Below are 16524 nucleotides of genomic sequence, written 5' to 3' on the forward strand. Positions count from 1 at the left end.
ATAGATTTGATAATCTTAATGTAAGAGTGATGGCTGAAAGTCATGAAACCAAAGTCCCATACAAAAGAGTACTTTGCAAAGATGATGCGTTTTGAATTGTGGGCAAAGAGACAACTCTACAGGCACCAAATAACCAAGGAGGGGCTCACAACATATATTTGATCAGGGGTATTTATGTAAACCTTTTTTTTGTATTCAAAAGATTTATCTTAAAATATGTAAAAGTAGAAAATGTGTGATTTAATCATGCATTTTGGTCGAATATTGTTAATAACTAGTTAAGCTATGTCTTAAACTATATATGCTTATATTGGTAACCTAGACAAATCTATAATACAATTGATCATGTTGCATCTGTACTAACTATGATCAAGAAAACATACATACACCCAAGAGGCGAGAAAGAAGTTTAGTGACATACCTAGCCTCTTCATTCCTTTAATGACAGTAGAATGAAGTTTAATAACTTGATTAATGTGTACATGAATCAAAACTTACTCATCAGCATTATTCTCCCAATTCAAACCCTTATCTTCTCTATAACCTTGTTCCACAAACAATAAAACTATTAACCAAAAACATCATAAGACTTGCACCTATGTTTCTTGAATTGGATACATTTATTTCATATAAACAACAATGTCTGATATATATGTCACATACATTTAACTTTGTAGAAAAAGTATCTCAAGAAAGAAAATGTTAATGTTCAACTCTCAACAAAATTCTTATTGATGTAGGATAAAAAAGTGGTAGTTATAACCAATTCGGAAAGGGAAAAGCATAAGACAACATTGAGATGTTTCAAAAACAAGATAAATGATTATAATAAATATAAAAACAATGAATTAAACAACTAGGAGACAGGGGCACATACTGGAGGAAAGATTATAGGAATACCTTCATGTATTGTAGTTGGGTGAGAGTTTCCATGAAGTATAGTTAAAAGAGAGAATTTTGCAACATGACGATCAATTGTGAATACAACTCCTTTTGTTGATTTATCATAATCCAAAAAGGTTTCCACCTATCAACAATCAAAAAAACAAAATTTTAGTTATTGTCAGTTACTATTAAGTTATCTTGATTTAAGTAAATGAGACATTAGTTTAATGCATACATCACAACTATGATTCAACATATATGCCCAAGGAATTAAGGCTTCCCTTCCATCCAGTGAGGGTAATCGAACCTATAATAGTAACAAACAAGATCTAGAGCATTCACTTAATAATAATAATATAAAGATTAGTAATTACAAGTTGTTATGTTAACTCACCAATCTTGAAAAAAGAATACCAAATGACCATCTAAATATTTCCATGTTGAACACCTCTTCTGGAAATAAATTAGGATGCTTGGAAAAAATTCTATCTCTCATGCCATTATATCTCAAAAAAAGATTAAAACATGCATTACAATTTATAATATTTTTCATGGGTACAGATGTTTGAACAAACATATAGAAATTTTTTGCATACGTTCCAGTTACATTGTTGATTCTTTCAGTTGCATGTTTTCTAATCTGTGATGCTTCCAAGTACCTATCTACTTCAGCTCATGTCCTGAAATAATACAAATATGTTGTAGGGGAAAATATTGAGCATGGATCCTTAAATTATTGAAGGAGCTGGTGGAATAAGATCAAGAAAAGGTTACCAGTATAAAATGGAATAAGGTTGTCTAGATAAGGCTGATATATAGTTGCTCCATCTTAATGATTTCATAAGACTTATTTAACTAATTAGATTAGTCACAATCAATGGCCAATATGGTACATCATATCTCTTCAAAACTTCCCCTACTTCTGGAAAACTCCACTTCTGATTTCCAAAATTCACATGAACAAGTGTAAAAAGTTATGATCAAATCAGTTTTTAGGGTTTCTAGTTCTATGTATTATCAATAAATCTTCATTACAATGCCCTAACTTGACATGCTTTGAAGCTTTAATATGTAACCTAATTAACTCTCCAAATGTGATGGTCAGTTGAATGAATCTTTGAATCAAATCATTTTTTGAGCAACATAGATGCATCGTTAAGGTCTATGTATGTAATAATGAAATATGAGATATCATACCGAATTGGTGGAGATGACGAGTGAGGGAGGTACAAATAGAATTTTCTCCCCCCTTCCTGGTGTTATGATTCACAACAAGAACCCTCTCTCCATTTTTTAAGGCGGCAAACCGGAATCTATCAACCATTTCTGCAACGAAGCCGCATTCTCCAGTGAATGTATTTTGCAACACCAAGGTATCGGCTGAGGAGCTACGTTAGCCTTAGTTGTATCACTGCAGCTGGTGGAGATCGTGCAACGGATGATCATTGGTGAGGTTTTTCGTTCAGTGATCGTCATAGAGAAAGGCTTTCTGGGCGATAAACATAGGGATAATGAAGGTTCATCCAAGCCCTAGAAATCGCACCCATGGGTGGTGGTTCTTCGGTTAACAGACTAATACGATGAAGGTGCAAGCGAACTAGAATGATGAAAAATTGCTTGAAGCATCGAGTATGACACAGTTACATACAGAAGGTTCATTAAATCCATAGAAATCAAAATTAAATGAGAACCTTAATTGTCGAGAACCCTAATTGTCTATGTGTTTTGAACCCTTATCGTCTATGTATTTTGAACTTTGTCTAGAAGTTCGAAACATGAATATAAAACGACACTACAAATAAGAAGCGTGGAGGATTTTTACGACATAATACATCTTTTTCTAGTGGTCTACATACGATTCCAATATTCGATAAATGGAATTGAAGATCGGGGATGCGATAGATCTCAACGACTTTACGGACGACTTGCTTTTCACGTTTATATTTTTCAGATAGAAGGAAATGAGGTTTTTCCTCTTTTTAAAAGACATAAAAAAGAGAAACAAACTTATAGTGGCATAAATAGCATCGATAGAATCTTAATAAAACTTTAGTGGCATATAATGACTTGTACGACACATAATTTATAAGCTTTAATGTCATATCAAATTATTATGCCACTATTGAATATGAATATTAGTGGTATAAAATAGTAAGTGCCATTAAATCTATCAATATTTATAGTGGCATATAAAATATGCCACTAAAAACTTAATATAGTGGCACAAAAATTTATGCCATAGAAGATGTATGCCACTAAATGTCAAATTGTTTGTAGTAAGAGAAGGTCTCAAACGAAGGGCCAAGGGCACAAAGAAACCAGTGGATCTTGTCCATATTATCAACAGGTTGGCCTATTGCAGCCAACTGATCACATACAATTTTAAACCTAGAAAATGTTAGATCTAAAAGTTTTAGGCCCTAAGTGCGGATGCTACATTATCCATCCGGAATCAAGAAAGACATACATGATGTTGCAAGTGTTTGATGGTGGGATACCGAGAAGCAAAAGACTATCGTGGGGCCATTGAAACAGCTTAACCAAGGCCCTTATATGGTTAGAATTAGGTGGTTGGATGCAAGTTATAGTTCTCAAAATCATAGAAAAATTGTTTTGTTGTTGAATTGTGAAATATGCTTGTCCATTGCTTAGAAACCATGGTGCTCATCCCATGCTACATTACCTCTTTAAGGCGTACTCAACATCCACGCATCACCACTACTCTGACTCTCATCACAAGGACTCTCAAGCCCATGCACTACCTTCACTGCTCAGGATCGCTAGCCGGGGCCAGACCTCCCAATCTAATCCCACTGCGACATACGCAACCCATAACCTCGAACTGATCCAACAATACTCACAGAGTCTTCAGCATGACTGGACCGCCTCCCCAGGCCTTCAGCCAATCTGGACCACTCTCAGAACCTTCAGCCAATCTGACTGGACCGTCCTCCGAGCCTTCGGCCTGACTGGTACGCCTACCGGCCTTCAGTCTATCCGGACCGCTCAACAATCATTCATCATTCCGAACTATCTCTTCAGGAAATCCTCCCGTGCATACCGTTCTAGCCCTCTAGGGGTTCCGAACTCTATCTCCATCATACATACTCAGTCCCGGCCTGCTCCCATGCCTTCCTCAATCAACTGCTCAAGGTCTGTATTCCGCCCCGCACGCCTGTTACTCACCCATACGATCCTGCTCTCGTCTGATAGAAATACCGCTGAATTCCCCAAGCGGCTAAACAACCTCTCAGGCCCAACGATCCTCCGGAGAATTTCCAATTCTCCCCCACTTAAGACACTGCCAGATAGTCACCGGTCGCCATCACCGATCTCCCCAAGCAACCTTGCAGGAATCAACACATGCACTCCAAATGTTTTTTCACCAGCACCAACAACTTTCATACAAATCATGTTCCCACGCTGCTCAACCCGCTCGAAAGAGACCCAATCTTCAACTATCTATTCCTCAGACTGGAGAATCTAACTGGCCTTCAAACCAACGCCGCATCCGCCACCAATCCTCACAAAGATAATCAACGATGGCGCGAAGTACAATTCCATAACCATAACATTCCCTCAGGGAACACAAGATACTAAAACGAAACCTCGATCACAACTCGCCACCCTCAAGGAACAACGAATACCACACGAAAACCCGAAACGCAATTCCATAGCCAACCAACGAAACTAGCAGATAACAATACTCTACAACAATCATAAATAATCAAACAGCAGAAAGAACATACCCGCAGCAGCAAGCTGAAAAACACAACCCTAAACCCTTGGGGGCTCCGCTCCACCCTGACCTCCACCTGTGATCCTCAACGTAGCCGGTGCTGGAGCCTGCACCGGTCCTGCAGCAAGCTGTGGACAGTTGACCTTCAAATGTCCAACCTGATGACAATGATAGCATATCCTCAAATCCCGAACCGGCACTGACTGCCGACAATCCCTCGCATAGTGTCCCTCCTTTCTGCACTTGCGGCATGCTCCACCGGACCGACAAACCCCGGCATGACCCCTTCCACACTTTCCACAGACGTGGCCACCCTGATCTCCCATCCTAGAATCAACAGTCTTAGACTGTTTCGTCGCCGGCTGCGACTGAACCGGAGCTTGCCTCAGCTCACGCATCTGCAACTCAATCTCTAACTCACGCCGCCTGGCGGCCTCCTGCAACTCCAGCAAAGTCTCGCACCTCTGCGCAGACACAAACTGTCTGATATCCCTCTTTAGCATACCCAGATACCGGGACATCTGGGCCTGCTCCGAAGCGAACTCAGGGCAAAACATCGCCCGCTCAGTAAACATCCTGGTGATTTCCGTCACCGATTCCGAATCCTGTTTCAGCTCCAAGAACTCCTGAGCCAACCTCTCCCTCTTGACCTGCGGAACATAACGAGTGCTGAACATCTCTTTGAACCGATCCCATGAAATCACAGCCCTCTGCGCATCCGAGTACGATCCCGTGGTCAATCTCCACCAATCCTTTGCTCCGAGCCTTAACAGGTTCAGAGCACACCTCACCCTCTGATCAGCAGGGCATGAACACGTGAAGAAACATCCCTCCACATCTGATAACCATCTCATAGCAACGATCGGATCCTGAACTCCGTCAAAAGTGGGAGGCTTCGTATTGTCGAAGTCTCGATACTGAAAACCTCTACTGGCTCCTCCCCCTGCCGCCGCTACTGCTGCGGTAGCCGCCGCGGCAGCCGTCTCCGTGAGAGCCGCATAGCGCTCATCAAAATACTCCACCATGGCGGTCTTGATCGACCCAAACAACTCTGGCAGCTCAGCCCGAAACAATGCGGCAACCTCATCATGCAGGATCTCACGAATCCTCGCATCCAACTCGTGCGTACTCATCTGGCTGACAACCTCTGGCTGTGCAGACCCACCTGTAACTCCCTCTCCTGCTCCTGATCCTGACCCGGATCCACTCCCAGCGTGCCCTGAAATCTCCATACTGAAAATAAAACACCAAATCTCAGACATATTCCACTATCCCGGGAACCAGCTCTCATCCCAACCCTAGAGGTCATGGTTTCCCTAATACGCGTATGAGTTCGTGCTTTCAGTAGTACGGGCACATACTACCTTCCACACCAACCCATATTTGTATGAAGTACTCCCACAACACCCTAGCGACACACATAACAACGCTCTATCCTCACAACTAGAGGAACACTAAAAATCTCTCACAAGGAACCCTAGGCTAGCAAGCATCATAAATCAGGCAACTCATCAATAAATCCTGAAGATCCCTAGCCTAACTCTAGCATGTTGTTCTATCAAGCTAAATAAAACAATTGCCACGTATGGTATTTTGGGGTTACTTACTGGCTCCGGCTGATCGTACCTCCGCGTCCTCCTTTACTTATTTTGAAAACCATTTTAATTTCTCTTTTGAAAACTCTCCTCGATTTGAGACTGGAGTCACACAAGTGTTCTTCCAATTCACTCAAACCAAGGCTCTGATACCAACTTGTAACGTCCGAAAAACATAACCAATTTAAAATTTTCAAAACAACCCAATTTTCATTAAGATGTTTACAAAAAGGTTTTCAATACAAGTCATTTAAGTATTCCAGAATCACGTTGTTACGAAATCATGAGGAGCGGTACGATCGCGCCATCGCCTTGCAACAGGCTCCTGAAGAACCTGAAAAACATTAAACCACAACTGTAAGCCCGAAAGCTTAGTGAGATACCCCCAAAATACCAACCACGTATATGCCCTTCCAAGCCGCGACCTTCCGGTCCAAAACACATAAAACATACATAACATAACATAACATAGAACAGCCATGCACATCAGGTCTACTGTGTGACTGGTCCGCCGTATCGGGCCTTCAGTCCATCGGATCCATCTCTCGGGTCTAGTCATGTCTTTCGAGTCTACAGTGGGGTTGGTCCGCCCGCATCGGGCCTTCAACCCACATGGTCCACTCTCTGAGTCTACAGTGTGACTGGTCCGCCCGCATCGGGCGTACAGTCGGCCTGGTCCACTCTTCGAGCCTTGGCACGTCTGGTCCGCCCACGTGGGGCCTACAGCCTATCCGGACCGCTCACTGGGCCTTCGGAACAACCGGTCCGCCCTGGGTATCTTGGCCTACAGCACAAAGCAGGACCCGCCTCAACCCATCTATAGTCCAAACAACCATGTGCACAAAACATACATTCATATAACAGTCATAATCAACAAACCGAGTAAGCAGATCACATAGCATATCATTACCCTAACCGGGCTACCGACCTAACCGGTCACTAGCATAGCATCACTCTGTATATCGAAAAACTGACCTTAACAAGGTCCCCTAGCATGTACCATCCTAACTACCAGGATGCAGACACAACCAACAATAACATGATAGACATAAATGAATCTCAATACAATAAAGGGCCGGCCTTGGTGCCTTAGACCCTGTTGATATAGTGAGGATAACTCACCTCGAAACTGACGGCTGAAAAGATAAGATCCCGCTGCTCCGAACTCTGACACAACTCCTCCACTGAACATCAAACAATAACCCAATCAATACCCTTAATTACCAAAATACCCCTGGAAGACAACTGGTCCACCCTGGACAAGTCAAAGTCAACCCCTGACTGACCCTACTCGCCGAGTCAACCCGATGACTCACCGAGTCCTTATGCTCAGAACTTCCCTCAATTAGCGACCCAACTCGCCGAGTCACCCCAAGACTCGTCGAGTGCAACAACTCTGAGTCTGCTCGCACCCAACTCACCGAGTCATCCCTCAACTCACCGATTCATCGACTCAACCAGAAATATTGGGACTTCCTCGACAAGACTCGCCAAGTCCAAATGGACTCGTCGAGTCCAAGGCCATCTTCAACCTACTCGCCGAGTTGTTCTTCCAACTCGTCGAGTTCCAGGCCATCTTCAAGCAACTCGTCGAGTCCACCCATATGACTCGCCGAGTTCCACCGGTCTGAATCCATACAGAAGCATCTCAGGCCATGCAATTGATCCAAAACATAGATCCAACCTCCTACAATCCATCCATCACGTAAAGTGGCAAACTTTACGTGAATCTAACGAGATCTAAGCCATTTTCACCTTAGAACTAAGGTTTGGGACATGGTAGCTTCATTAACAACACAAAGATAGGGGCTTTAATGCTCTTAAGGTCTTCTCCACTCCAGATCTAAGGTAGCAACCTCAGATCCAACCTCCAACATCAAAATGTCACACAACCAAGCACCCCACACAACCCAAAATGATGGAACTAGGAATGCACAGCCTAAGGACGAAGATATTACCTCCAAAAGATGCCTCAATAGCAGCCAAACTCGGATCCAAGCAAAGCCCTTTGATCCAAACCACTTCTCCTTCAAGATCTCTTCAAACAACACCTCTCCAAGCTCTAATTGGCTCCACCAATGATCCCTCCACGAGTTTAGGGTTTCTGGAACTCAAGGGGGGAATAAGGGAGGCTGTGGAGGGGTATTATGCTCTTTATATAGGGCTCAACCCCGAAAATTAGGGTTTTCTCCATACAGCACCTACTCGCCGAGTCCATCCTAAGGACTCGCCGAGTAGGCCACTTGACACGCGACCATTGCCGCGACCTGACTCGCCGAGTCTACCCATGGACTCGCCGAGTCACCCTCCGAAACTTACACTTTTAGCCCTTCAACTCTACTCCTGCGATTTCGAGATGTTACAGTTATTGCAATGTATCTTTAGAAAAATGTTATTATATTGCATGTTTAGCTGAGAAATTTGGATTTTCTGTTACTATTAATTTATATTTTTCAGTTATGTGAATACATCAAATAACTATTTCTCATTTCATTTACAAGACTAAAGCCCAAATGATTTATATTTATTTATTAGGGGTTATTAAGTTACCACTTATCCTAGACAATTATAACTTATCTGACTAAATTAACAAAAAAAATTCAAATAATTTAGTAACGATTTATGTTATTAGCATTAATAGTTATGTTTACTATCATGTAGTATAACCATAAGCCAAATATGTTTCAACACTTGAAATATAAGTTGTACTTTAAAAATAAATATATTTTCAGTTTCTCTATAGATTTGATAATCTTAATGTAAGAGTGATGGCTGAACGTCATAAAACCAAAGTCCCACACAAAAGAGTACTTTGCAAAGATGATGCGTTTTGAATTGTGGGCAAAGAGACAACTCTACAGGCACCAAATAACCAAGGAGGGGCTCACAACATATATTTGATCAGGGGTATTTATGTAAACTTTTTTTTTTGTATTCAAAAGATTTATCTTAAAATATGTAAAAGTAGAAAATGTGTGATTTAATCATGCATTTTGGTCGAATATTGTTAATAACTAGTTAAGCTATGCATTTTGGTTACAAGAATAATATACAATTTAAAATGTTAAAACACTACTAGAAAAACAGCCTTTTACGACGCTCATTGCGCGTCGTAAAAGGCTCAGACGACGCGCAAATGCGCGTCAAGGAAGGCCCTGTCATAAAGAGAGACGACGCGCTTTTGCGCGTCGTCTATAGACAACGCGCATTTACGACGCGCAATGCGTATCAAGGAAGACCCTGTCATAAAGGAAGACGACACGCATTCGCGTGTCATAACCTTACGACGCGCGTGTTAATGACATGCAATGCGTATCAAGAAAGCCCCTGTCAAGAAAGGCCATGTCATAAATGAAGATGACACAGATTTTTGCGTATCATAATCTTAAATGTTTAAAAAAAATATTATTTATAGATTTACTAATTTTAAAATTAATAATACATTAAAAATCTCATAATACAAAATAAAATACCATAAATAACAAAGATAATTCATTTCACTAATATGTCAAATACAAATAATTATTCCAATAGTGAGTAAATGTTATAATAAAATGAACTCATTTATATACAATTGCATTATCTAGCTTACTATGTGCCAACAACTCTCTATGTGTTTACTTTTGCTTGAGTCTCGTTTCCTCCAAAGCTTCTAAATCACAAACCTTTTTAAACATATTAGAGACAGGATCCAATCCATGGGGTATTTTTGGAAAATAGTCTGAACATTCTTGACAAATCATCAACCTGCAAGTGAAGGGTAGAAAGGGAAGAAACAAATGTTCACAACCAGTAAGAAATCTAAACACTAGAAGTTTCATAGTGATTGTTGATTCCTATAAACTCAAATGTGAGATGAGAGGCTTGTTCACAACCAGTAAGAAATACTAAGTAGAAAGAAACAAATCAGCACCGTTTTCTGCTTCTGCTGCAAGCAGTAATATGGAGCGTGACCCACGACAGATGAGGCAGTCATCTCCTTGAAAGCTAAATACATATGTTCTCGCAAAACTAACATAAAAAAACAAACAATAATGAGAATAACTTGTGGCATTCATCACCTTTAGTATCCAGCCACAAATCAGGACCAATTCATCCATCAAACACACAATCAGCACTCAGCAAGCCCACTCCACTACCCTCTCCAACAGCAAGTCAAAGTAAGCATCATCCAAGTGTTAGTGCCAAAAAAATCAAAACAATCATTAATTTTAACGTGTTGGGAGGAGAGCAATTGGGTAAAAGGATTGAGAAATTCGTACCCATGCTTATCTTAGCAAACTTGGTTTGGAACACCTGCACAATAAAATATAAATTATCAAAAGACTAAATGACTATCTTACCCTTACATTGAAAAGTCAAAGTGTCAATTTAATATGAAACATGGGTATGATTGTATAAAAAACGGACCTTGAAGCCAGTGTTACCTAGATTGAAGTAGAATCTCTCCTGGTATCCTGAAAAAAAAAACAAGGGACTATTTATTTTAATTAAACTTACATAAAATATAAGAGATTCTTTATGCTGATTATATGTGTAGATAATTAGAAACTTAACTGAAAGCATTTTAAGTCCGGGGAGGGATAATATTGGGTCCATATGTAGGAAAAGTATCTAAAGTACATCACCTGAAATCGATCGACAACCACAACGACTCGAGCCTAGTCGTGATTATAGCTCAACTGCCACCTTCACACTCCCGTCAGAAGTTTGTTAATCAAATATGATCACTCTTGGACACGGGCATTAAACTTAATAAAGAATAAAATTTTGCTTTCCATTTGCTATTCTTATTACGACATTATAATATAAAAATCTTCTACATATCCTTTCTATTTGGATAAAATATGTTATAAATGGTATATATTTTTCAAAGAAAGCACATTGCTATCTGTTGCATTCATTTTTTTATCTCAAGAAATGTCTAGATTTTCATTAATTGGTAAACAAATTTAAGTTTTGTTCAGTTTTTACCTGATTGTACTTGGCTAAGCGCTCTCCACGAGAAGGAGAGCCTGCTTTGATTTGACAAGAGGCAAGACCAACAACTAGGTCAGCAATGAAAGAATCATCTATATCCCCACTTCTCTATGATATCACCACCATAACTTGGAACCATCATAACCGGTCAGCAAATTCATACACATTTGAGAGGTTAAAACATCTTAGAAAACTTCCTCAGGGCATTATGGTCACATAAATGCTATACATCATCTTCCTCAAGCAGTTTCACTGCTGTGTAAATACCTGTACCAGCTAGTGCGCCAAGGATGGGAGCTGTAAGGTAGATCCATATGCCTTTGTAGTTATTTGCAGCTCTTGCTGGTCCCAAGGTTCTTGCTGAGTTCATTGATGCTCCTGTCAGTGGCCTATATCATTTCAACAAAGGGAAAAATGTGAACAAAGAGGTTACCCCTTTTTTTTAAAAAAAAAAAAAAAACTTCTATCAACATACCCAGTTATCAGAATATTAAGAAGGTTCAATTTATACGTACCCATCTATAAGAATATTAAGCATGACAGTTGCCCCCACAACTATTCCCGCTAGCTCGCCAACCTATGGTGAAATAAAAATCAGGTTACAGTTATTTGAATAATTGCAAAATTTGTCTATGTTCATGTATATGTAAAATTTCCATAGCCAATTTTATATTAATACTATAAAATAATAAATATAAATAAATAAATAAATATATATATATATATATATCTATCTATCTATATATATATATATATATATATATATATATATATATATTACCCGTGAAGACCAGGGGTAGATGGGCGATATACACTTGTTAAGCCTAATTGTCTAGCAGCTGAAGCAGTGGTTTCGCTAATGCATGCAACAGAACCCTCCCATGTCTGTGGTTCAGGTAGAAAATCCACCAAAGCACTGTTGCATGATAAAGATTAACAGATTAGAGGTCATTTTTTTGGATTTATTTTTTAGGTTTTATGTTTTTTTGGTTGCATAAAGCAATAAAAATAGCAATGAAAGAAATGGTGTCTTCTTGAAGTCAAAGTCCATGAAAGCATGAGGAAGATATTTGTTGAATTTCGCAATATATTATAACAAAAAAGTTCGAGAACTTTATATCTAAGAATACAAATTATTGGAGTGTAATGGAGACTGAGAAAACCTGTAAATAAATAATCAGATAAGCTTCGGTTCGGTTAAGCTTTTTAAATTAGGTCATAAAACAAAGCATTGAAGTAACCCCAAAAAAAACATGTGAAACTCCTTCAAAATTTACAAACAAAAAAATATTTATATTTATATTTAAAAACATGTGAAACTCCAAAAAAAAAAAAAAAAAAAAAAAACAGGTGGCATAATTAATAGAAAATGATCTTACTTTAATTGGATGCACGACTATTGAAGACAAACTTCAAGAAGGGTAAGAAAGAAGCTGCAGCAACACCTCAACCCGTGCTGCAACAACATTTCCATTAACCCAAGGACAGAAGAAATTATGATGCTTAATTGGATCAAACTCCACTACTTCTTCAAAGTTGCTTTCCCCATTTGGAGGCCCTAAATACCAAAATATATAAATAAAATAAAAAAGATTAAATGTTCAATCATTTTTAATAGAAAAAAGGACTCTAACCTAGCCCATTTGCAGGAGGCTCACATGGTTATACATTCATGCTCTTTATGTTACATTTTCATAATCTCAGGTTCGTGAAATGGCAATGGTTTCTGCTGTTCAGGAAGCCCAGAAAGATAATCTCATAAACTTTAGTGACTACATGATGACAATTTTAGAGGTTAGTTTCTACACAAAGTCAAAGTTACACTTCAATTCTGTATTCTGATATCTACTATATTACCCTTTTACCGCCTATTTAATACTAAATTACCTATTTTTTTTTTCTATCTGTCAGGATGACTGGCAAAAGGAAAAAAGGGACTTTCTTCACAGCTTGAGCCGCATCTCCAGTTTAGCAAGGACCAATGTAACTGATTCAAGCATTGGGGCTAACCGATCAGGGCCAATATTATCTCTATTTTCTAGTCCTCACATTTCATCTGGTCCTTCTAACATGGAGCTTTTGGCAATAGTTGATAAAAAGGCTGCAACATATGTCCAGGTTGTGAGAAAACTCAATGATGCAAGAAAACGTAGTTTAGAATATAAAGTAAGTCCATCAACTTATCATACTTTTGTTGCTCGATTTATTTATTAATGTGTATTTTGTTCCATTTTTCAGTCAGCTACTGCTTTTAAGAATGCATATGATCACAATCTTGGCCTGGATTCTTCTAGTGGTAACTCAGTTACCATGAACAAGATCTGGCATCTAATTCAGGTACACATTGTTTTCATATGTAGAAGATTGCTCTTTCAAGCATTTTGTCGATAACTTGGAGTGCATATATGCTCTCTTTTTTCTGACCCATTTACTTTAATTGTACATTTATAACCATCGAAAACAAATGCCAAAATCACATACTTTAAGCATCGATTCATTGTAAAATATAAAATAAAACATCAAACTGAGGTTCAACAAAATAACATTAAGAGAGGGGTAGAGATTTTCGAGATGATCTACAGGGGATGAAGAAATAAAGTTCTTCTGTTCAAAAATAAAACCAAACAGATTCATCACTCTCAACATTTTAAAGACAAACATCAAGTAGTTAAACACAAATTTTAAACTGAAATTTAATCAATATAATGAAAAATCAGAAAAAACATACTCACAGTAGTAGTCGTGGCAGCCGTAGTTGTCGACTCCGCCATCATAAACTTTTTTGTTGAAGAAATAGGAGATTGTAGAAGCGTCCTTTTCGTAGCATAGTAACACCTCCCATTCCTGGGAGAAATAGGAGATCGTAGTTGTCGGCCGTAGTTAAACACAATTTTTGTTGAAGAAAGGAAACTTTAATTAAACGAACAACTTTACCATATTTGGGAGAAAAAATCAGGAATGGGTTACTATTAACGAACCTTAGAGAGTTTATCGCCACCAAGACGATGCAAATGCACGAAAAAAAACCATAATCCTTTTTTCTTGATTGAGAAGATGAAGTTGAGGGATGAATAAGAAGTCGTGTTCCCCTAATTTGCTGAATGGATGAAGAAATAGGACCAAGGCTAGAAGCGCAACTAGACTAGGGTTTGTAAACGTGGGGAGTCATTGTAGATGGAGTACGGTAGAGGTGAAGGGGAGAGAGCGGGGTACTTCAAAATTTTTGGGGATTTTCCATGATTCTAGTGGTGGCGGCTGCTAGGTTTTACAGAGAGTAGCAGGGGAGAAAATGAAAGAAGATATTACTATTTCAAATGTGTTATGTTTGATTAGGGTTCGCACATAGAAGGAAGTGAAAGTCGATCGGAGAAGAAGGGGTTTGCAGAGAGAAAGAAGGGAGAGAATGAAGTCGATTTGGCGGGTGTAGAGAGTAGAGAGGAAGAGGAAGCGGGTGTTCAAAATTTTGGGGGATTTAGTTTCCCCCTGAGTCCCAGAAACGCGCGTTTATTAAAATTATAAAGCGACATTTGTAGAGGACGCCCTTTTTATTATAGGTGCCCTCCGTGTTTTTAATATTTTTACATGAGACACTAATTTAAGGGCACTCAAGAATGCGCGACCTAAATCCTTAAAATTTTTGAAGAGATGACACTTTTTTAATGTCGCTCTCTAATGGGTAACATAAATCAAAGAGCGTCGTGTTTTGCGCATCGTAAAAGGCCTTTTTTTCTAGTAGTGTATGTATTATCAATAAATCTTCATTACAATGCCCTAACTGGACATGCTTTGAAGCTTTAAGATGTAACCTAATTTACTCTCCAAATGTGATGGTCAGTTGAATGAATCTTTGAATCAAATCACTTTTTGAGCAACATAGATGCATCGTTAAGGTCTATGTATGTAATAATCAAATATGAGATATCATACCGAATTGGTGGAGATGACGAGTGAGGGAGGTACAAATAGAATTTTCTCCCCCCTTCCTGGTGTTATTATTCACAACAAGACCCCTCTCTTCATTTTTTGAGGCGGCAAACCGGAATCTATCAACCATTTTTGCAACGAAGCCGCATTATCCAGTGAATCTATTTTGCAACACCAAGGTATCGGCTGAGGAGCTATGTTAGCCTTAGTTGTATCACTGCAGCTGGTGGAGATCGTGCAGCGGATGATCGTTGGTGAGGTTTTTCGTTCAGTGATCATCATAGAGAAAGGATTTCTAAGCGATAAACATTGGGATAATGAAGGTTCATCCAAGTCCTAGAAATCGCACCCATGGGTGGTGGTTCTTCGGTTAACAGCCTAATACGATGAAGGTGCAAGTGAACTAGAATGATGAAAAATTGCTTGAAGCATCGAGTATGACACAGTTACATGCAGAAGGCTCATTAAATCCATAGAAATCAAAATCAAATAAGAACCTTAATTGTCGAGAACCCTAATTGTCTATGTGTTTTGAACCCTTATCGTCTATGTATTTTGAACTTTGTCTAGGAGTTCGAAACATAAATATAAAATGACACTACAAATAAGAAGCATCGAGGATTTTTACGACATAATACATCTTTTTCTAGTGGTCTACTTACGATTCCAATATTCGATAAATGGAATTGAAGATCGGGGATGCGATAGAGCTCAACGACTTTACGTACGACTTGCTTTTTCACGTTTATATTTTTCAGATAGAAGGAAATGAGGTTTTTCCCCTTTTTAAAAGACATAAAAAAGAGAAACAAACTTATAATGGCATAAAATAGCATCGATAGAATCTTAATAAAACTTTAGTGGCATATAATGACTTGTACGGCATATAATTTATAAGCTTTAATGTCATATCAAATTAGTATGCCACTATTAAATATGAATATTAGTGGTGTAAAATGGTAAGTGCCATTAAATCTATCAATATTTATAGTGGCATATAAAATATGCCACTAAAAACTTAATATAGTGGCACAAAAAATATATGCCATAGAAGATGTATGCCACTAAATGTCAAATTGTTTGTAGTGAGAGAAGGTCTCAAACGAAGGGCCAAGGCCACAAAGAAACCAGTGGATCTTGTCCATATCATCAACAGGTTGGCCGATTGCAGCCAATTGATCACATACAGTTTTAAACCTAGAAAACGTTAGATCTAAAAGTTTTAGGCCCTAAGTGCGGATGCTACATTATCCATCCGGAATCAAGAAAGACATACATGATGTTGCAAGTGTTTGATGGTGGGATACCGAGAAGCAAAAGACTATTGTGGGGCCATTGAAACAGCTTAACCAAGGCCCTTATATGGTTAGAATTAGGTGGTTGGATGCAAGTTATAGTTCT

General features: G+C 38.9%; 1 pseudogene; it reads right to left on the reverse strand.

Moving 5' to 3' along the window:
* Positions 1 to 494: 494 nt before the first annotated feature.
* LOC145045658 (uncharacterized) lies at positions 495 to 15597 on the reverse strand (annotated as a pseudogene).
* Between the last annotated feature and the right edge of the window lie 927 nt (positions 15598 to 16524).

This window comes from Lactuca saligna, chromosome 5, assembly GCF_052625555.1.
Source record: "Lactuca saligna cultivar CGN05327 chromosome 5, ASM5262555v1, whole genome shotgun sequence".
Lineage (NCBI taxonomy): Eukaryota > Viridiplantae > Streptophyta > Magnoliopsida > Asterales > Asteraceae > Lactuca > Lactuca saligna.